Source organism: Harpia harpyja, chromosome 16, assembly GCF_026419915.1.
Source record: "Harpia harpyja isolate bHarHar1 chromosome 16, bHarHar1 primary haplotype, whole genome shotgun sequence".
NCBI lineage: Eukaryota > Metazoa > Chordata > Aves > Accipitriformes > Accipitridae > Harpia > Harpia harpyja.
Genome location: NC_068955.1, coordinates 3,821,677 through 3,828,671, shown reverse-complemented (window position 1 = coordinate 3,828,671; position 6,995 = coordinate 3,821,677).

Below are 6,995 nucleotides of genomic sequence, written 5' to 3'. Positions count from 1 at the left end.
AATGAATCACTGGTGGACAGAAGCAGGGCTTGGAGAGAGAACACCGGCTTGTTATTGCTGGGTCTGCCAGAGGGAAAGACAAAAAGAAAGATCTAGAGGGCAAAAGATTTTGTCTCACAACTGACATACTTTCAAAGCTGGAGAACCTACTCCTGCCAGAAGCTGGCAAGCAGGTACCTTCCTTGTCCACCTTTAAATTAAGCCTTCAAAGGGAGGACCAGAACTGCTCCAGCCCACAGCTGGGGTTAGATAACCAAACGGAAGAAAGAGAAACCAGGAGCTGGCTCCAAAAATCAAGAGCTCATTTAAAAATCACAACATTTAGAGTAAGTATCAACATTCACAGGGATATTTCTTTCTAGTGTTCAAATCACAGTTTTTCCTTTGCAGCTATGAAGGAAAGAAAAAAACAGACCAAAAAAAAAAAAAGGTAAGATTCTTACACAATTTTGTTTCTTCAGAAGCTGCTGCTTTAGAGAAAGCACCAACAACCGAGACTCACAAAAGATGGCAACCTCAAGAGACCGCCCCATCCCAGGCTGCACATGCAGCCTGCAGAGAAGTTGGGATTAAAAACGAGATGCTTCCCTACTTTGCAGCTCTCAGCTTCTTCCTGTGTGAGAAATGCTTCATTTTGGGTCACTCACAAGGTGGTGCGGGAGGAATGCCATTGACAGATCCCATGGGAGCAAAGACGTGATGATGCAGCACTCTAAAGTGTCAGATGGGAGACGGCTCATACCCAGCTGGAGCCAGGCAGCTCTTCTGCCAGGACACTCTCTTCCCATCAAGATCCAGCTATAAAAGCATTTCTGGTTTCCCTCACTTGACGTACAGCAACTCAGTTATGCAAAGAAACACGATACCTGACACTACATCTCACTGCAAACGTACAAAATCCCCTTACCATGCTTGGGCTTGGGGCTGTGCTTTGTGCCCAGATGAGGAGTGTTAGTATCTCAGTGCAACATTGGCATTACACACTCTTTCTCAGGACAAAATAAGACATACTGAAAGCAGGAGATACCATTAATTCCACTCAATTCACCAGGTATTTTTGCACCCTGTGAAATAACAGATTGAAATTGCAACCATCTTATCATAGGGATGCCCTGAACATTGGGTTCACAAATACTACCAGAAAGCGACGGACCAGAACCAGGCAGGCTTTTGGGCCTCTGCATTTTTGGCTTCATAACACCTTTGGTTACTTGGTGCTTTGCGCTGGGAGTCAGAGCAGAACATCACACCCATAAATGTGTAGGTTTTCCCCAATTTGCTTATTCGAGCTGGCTGAAGGAGGCAGAGAAAGGGCAGCAAACATATCCACAGCTGACAGCCCACTTGATCTAGCTCTGGAGGAGAAATACAAATACTGATCAGGTACACAAGTTTCGCCACGTAAAGCACTTTGGGAGCCATTGATAAAGACATCATATATAAACCTAAACTTGCATTCATAAACCTAAACTTGCCTTGGTGCCAGTCACCGCAGCACTTGCACCAAAGAGAAAGCAACAGCCACATGTCCCATTTTATAAGCTGGTGCTCAAGTCCAAGTGCATATTGTAAAGTACAAACAAAATAGCACATACCAGATGTAAATACCAGTAGACAGATACTTATCTCCTAAAGAATCATTTGTGTTTTCCTAACACAGGTCTTGCTTCAGTTTGGTGTTCACAATGAACTGGGTTCTACACTGAACCCCAAGCTGAAGCCCACAGAACAAAAACACAGAGGCTCTCTCACCAGAGTTTGGGAGTTTCAAGATCCAATTATTTAGCAAATTTTTTTTTTTATAGCTACAAAGACTCACATTAGTCACTTCCAGCTAAATCCTTTTGCCTCAATCACACAAAAATCCCGTGCCAGTATCACAGCTCCTTAAAACCACAGACTGAAATCTCAGTAAGGATTACTCACCATTCATCTTTTCAAGGGAATAAATCCAGTTCGATTGGTTTCTTTACAATTACCACCTCACCCTGCATAAACAAGAAAGAACGTGAGGCTCTCTTCTGGGAACTGGAGTGGTATTCCAGCTGCACACTTACCCTGGGTTGTATCTCTCTAGAGAGCAGAAGGGGCTTCTTTCAACAGTGTGCACTCCTAACTTGGAAGAGTTACAAATAGTTACATGTAAGTTAATAATAATAATTAGTAACAGCAGTCCTAACTCAATTTAAATAGTACAAGAAAGGAGACACCAGCCCCTGTGACTGTCAGGCAGCCCACATTAATGTGGAAAGACGAAAAAGTTTTGTGTTTCCACCAAATTCCTTTCCTGTTGTCTTTGTGAATTGTTATGAAAACCAGAGTAGCGAGGTACATTGTAAGGTGTTCTCCAGATCCACTGTTCCTTCCTCCAGGATCAAACCAGAGCAAAACTCCTGTGTCTGGATCTGGTGTAAGGCACAACTGAATCCCAAACAATCCTAAACAATGGAGTCTGCACTGCTTGGCAGATCCCCAGCCCTGCACAGAGCCTACCGGGCAAGGTAAGACTCAGTGCAAATGCTTTCTTGCCTATTTCTGCAATAAACCTTTCAGAGCATTTATGAGCTTATAGAAATACACACAACAGGGCACACCCTTACAAAGCTGCCAGGCCTTAATCTTCCTCCTCAGGGAGCTGTTGGCTGCCTGGATAAAGCTGAGATTCAATTCAAGGTCAGTTTTGGAAAGGGACTGAAATTTTGAAGATACCCACACACACTTGGCCCCCCCTTGTCTCCAGAGTCAACAATTTCCAGGGCGGCATTTCTGCTTTCCTTGAAGAGGGCTTCATGGCCTTTTTTGCCACCACCAAGAAGAAAGCGAGGCCACCTTCAGCAGCCTGGTGAAATCGTGAAGCTGGAAGATGTTGCGCATGCAGGAATTTCTTCCTAACAAGGCTGCAGAGCCTCAATGTCAACAGATACTTACTGGAAGACCAGCTAATGCTTGTAATAAGCGTGACTCTAGTATTAAGCACTGCCAGCCTGATCACTGACTCTGGGTCATGGCAGCACATTTTGAGCGTTCAGCTGTTTCAAAAGCGTTGCTTTCACTGCCTACGATATTTTATATTAGCTCAGTCAAAGCTTGAGATAATAGCGTCTGTGGGAGAATTTGGGATTGTTTACCAGCATTCGGCATCGCGCCTCTAATTTCTCATTTTCTTTGCTCCGTTTCATCCATTATTGATATTTCCATAGATGGAAAGGATTCACAGTTTAGACAGAAAAGGAGAGGGCTCAGAGACCGAGCGTAGCTCAGCTTCTGTGCTTACGGAACTGGCGTAACATTTTGCAGCACAAAAGCTTCTCAATCTTACTGTTCTGGAGGTCAAAGTAGTTTTTCAAGGAAATAAACAGAAACAGTGTATTTAGCATAACTTTTGCTCAGCTGAGCTGTTGGACACCTCTGACATCAGAGTCATCGTGACAATACAATTGCATTTAGGTGCCATTGGGAGTCAAACATGGAAGGGATGAAATGAGCCAGTGAATGATTCAGGGCACCAGGAAGAACCGTAATACAGATACGGATGAGACCGTGCTGTGCGTGGCAGACACCACAAACTTCAGAGCGACAGCAGGACGAATTCAAATGCATAAGAAGTAACAGCTCTTTCCACCCACGTGGGCTAGAGAAGAATCTCCCTAAAGTAGGAGGAGGTCTGGAGAAACTCCAACTCCGTCCAGGGCCAGTATCCTCATTAATGCAGAGCAGTCTCTCTCTGGTGAGGACAAAACATAGGAGGCAATGCGGCTCCCTCCCCTCCTTTCAAATATTGCTGAAAAATAGTACCAAGCCTGCAGGACCATCAGCTGCAACAGAAGATAGGTTATGTTCCTTCCTTGCAGAAAACCAAGGCAGAGTTTGAAGCAGAATTAAAATCTCCTGATTCTCACTGCTTTGTTCTAAACAAGTACGGTCCCTTGTGGCAGGTATCTAAGGAGAGACAATTACATTCTCTCCTTTTCAAGTAAAACACCCTCGGAGTTTCTGTATGAAATACCATCTACATTACAGAATAAATATAGAGGGTCCCTCTGGAATGAAATGGCACACAGCAAAACAACCTAGAAAAAGGCCAGTGTAATTGCTTCCAGGCATCACAATGTGCTAACTACCCTTTCAACTATAAAAAAAAAACCAAACCAAACAAAACCACCTTAATTTATTAAGTGCCATCTTTGCTACAATGCTTGAGGAGGGGTGTGAACATCTACAATGAAGCCAAGTAAAAGCTCAATAAAAGTAAATGTGTTCTCTAAAAGCCTATGTGGCAAAAGAAAGGGAGGGTGTGACTTTCCCAAGTGCTTGCTTGGGAAGTCCCTCACCAGGTCCTAAATTTATAACCCTTATAATATTAGCTATAGCCATACACTAGGTTTATACGTTGTTATGTATAAAGCTCTGCTTTCAACATGTTGTTCAGTTTAGAGGTCACCAGCCACCCATCCTGATCTTATCCCATTATCAGTGTTAGTGGAGGACCAAACAAGATACTGGGATGTTCCAGAACAATCCTAATGAAGTCAATGAATGCCAAAGGACATAACATAACTCTCAATTAGAAACTTCAGGCCCACTTTGCAGCCTTACCAAAACCATAAGGAAGTGACATAACCTAATAATGCGCTAAGTCTCACTGAATTTATACATCCAGCTTACACTTCCAAGTAGGTTTTGTACTCCTCCTGGATTGTGAAGTCAGTTCACAGCACCACCGATTAAATTTGCAGTTTGGCTGCAGTTAGAAGGGTAGAGAGCAGAGCAAATATACTGGAACCATCTTAGTAAGAAAAAAAGAGAACATACATATTACAACAGATACCACAACCAACTAGGAATTCATTGTTATTGAGTCTAGAATTGTATGAGGAAATCAGGACTGTGGTACTGTACATGTACCCACAGGCACAAAAAAAAAAAAATTACAAACTATACCTGCAAGGGACGGAACTGAACTGTCAAGATGAAGTGACCTGCCCCAGCAGAAGAGCGCATCTAAGCCAGGTTGCCCTCCCTAACCCCTGCTTGCTGTGCCATGTCACTCAAACAGGAACATGGTCATTGGCTATAGAGTCAGAAAGGACACAGAATTTGTAATTTTTTTATTTTATGTAACACCGCAAAAGAACAGATTGCCATCAGTATCTTTCCCACTGCCTCACCCTAGTACTGCTGACATCTGGGTTTCTGCTGATACTATAGCTGGAATACATTCACTTCACCAACGAAATCAAACGTTCCCTTCTACAAGCCTGAATATGCCAACATGTTAAAATACAAGAGACCTTGCTCAGAAGAGGATTTTAACACATTAGTTAACATTTAAAATGCTGTGTGTTTTCTAGTGTGACTGAGCACAAATACAACTTCAAGATAAAATACATAAAGAGCCAAAGCACAAGATACCACCCATCTCTCCATTAAGGTGGGTACCACTATACCGACACGTCTCTAATCCTGATCTTTAGGTGAAGGGCACGGAGACATTCAAACACACGTTGTGCAAGCCTTCCTCAAGCTCTATGACTGATGTTAGGACACAACCCTGTAGTCACACTTGCTCAGATTTCAGCTCAGTCACTAGCTATAGGAGAAAAAGTATTTTACCTTGCTCAGAACAAAGGTAAACAGCTGCTTAAGCACACATTCCTCTGAAGTGCGAAGGACCGCAGTTCTCTCCCACTGACTTCAGCTTCTGTCGAAGGCTCTCCGCACCTCAGGCTGACCTTCATGCGTGCAGAACGGAGCGGTCCCAGAATGATGTATTGCAGGTGCCGAGTAAGCCCACACAGGAACAAAGACTCACAGATCTAGCCAGGTGTGTGCCTCCTGTTTGGTTTAATAAAGGAAATACTTCTGCATTTTTCTCCAAGGGAACAAGGCTTGGCTGTGGTCTCTTTCCACATTAAAAGCACACTGGACCATGAACCCCTCCTAGCAAGTTTTACACATTAAGCAGAGCAAGTAAACAAAAGCCAGTAAGCGTAAGATTCATAAAACAATCCTCTGTTCTGGGCTAAAAAAAAAAAAAAAAACGGTAATCCAAAACCAGACAAAAATGGAAATATAACCTTTCAGGGAATAAATTAAGTAAGAGACATTTTACGCATGAGGTCTTTCTGGGGGGAAGCAGTTCAGTAGCAAGGTAGAAATAGAATGAGATGCAGTAATCACAGGATTGCAAAAATAGGGTCTGTTCTTAGCTATTATAAAATAAAACCAAAGTACCCCCGGCAACTTTTTCTCCAGAATACACAGGCAGACTGCCCAAAGAAAAGACCACGCATTTTTTCAGCTGCTTCTTAAGAAGAATGCTTTAAAGGAATTTGGGATATTTATTTATACAAAGTGCAAGCTCAGAAAGGGCTGAGTTGGTGCCTCTGTGCAAGCCTACTTCTAAAAACAGCACCTCAGTTAGTAGCAGGTCAGTGATTAAGAGAAACAGGTTCTGATGGTCATTACTGACTCATCACATGGAGTAAATAAAGCAAACTTGAATTTCATTCATTTTACAAGGAAGGCTCTGTCACACTGGAGATGGATGGACAGAGTAAAAATGGAGTAAAATCACTTCTGATAGTGATCGATGGCTAATTTCAAGTTTCCTTTCTGTAAAGCCTCTGCTTTGCCTCCTCCTTGCCCACCCACATCAGTATTTGCAAGGAGCCAGCCACCTAATTCCCTCCAGCTCCCGTGAACCCCTGCCTTCCACACCAACTCTGAGGCAAACGTTGTGCTAGACAAAGTCTCCCATTATATTTGCACAATGGGGCCCCATGGCACTGTCACGGAAAGGAGGCACGGCTTCGCATACCGTAAAGGAATGTGATTTTGTAGCATTTTTAATATAATTCAATTATATCGCGCCAATGTGTGTTAGGAGAAGGGCACACAGCCTCCCTCTATTGGCTAACACAAAAAACACTGCTGAAATTTGCCTGATCTGTGAAAGAGAGGAGAACCTGGTGGCAAAAGCACATGCAGTGCCA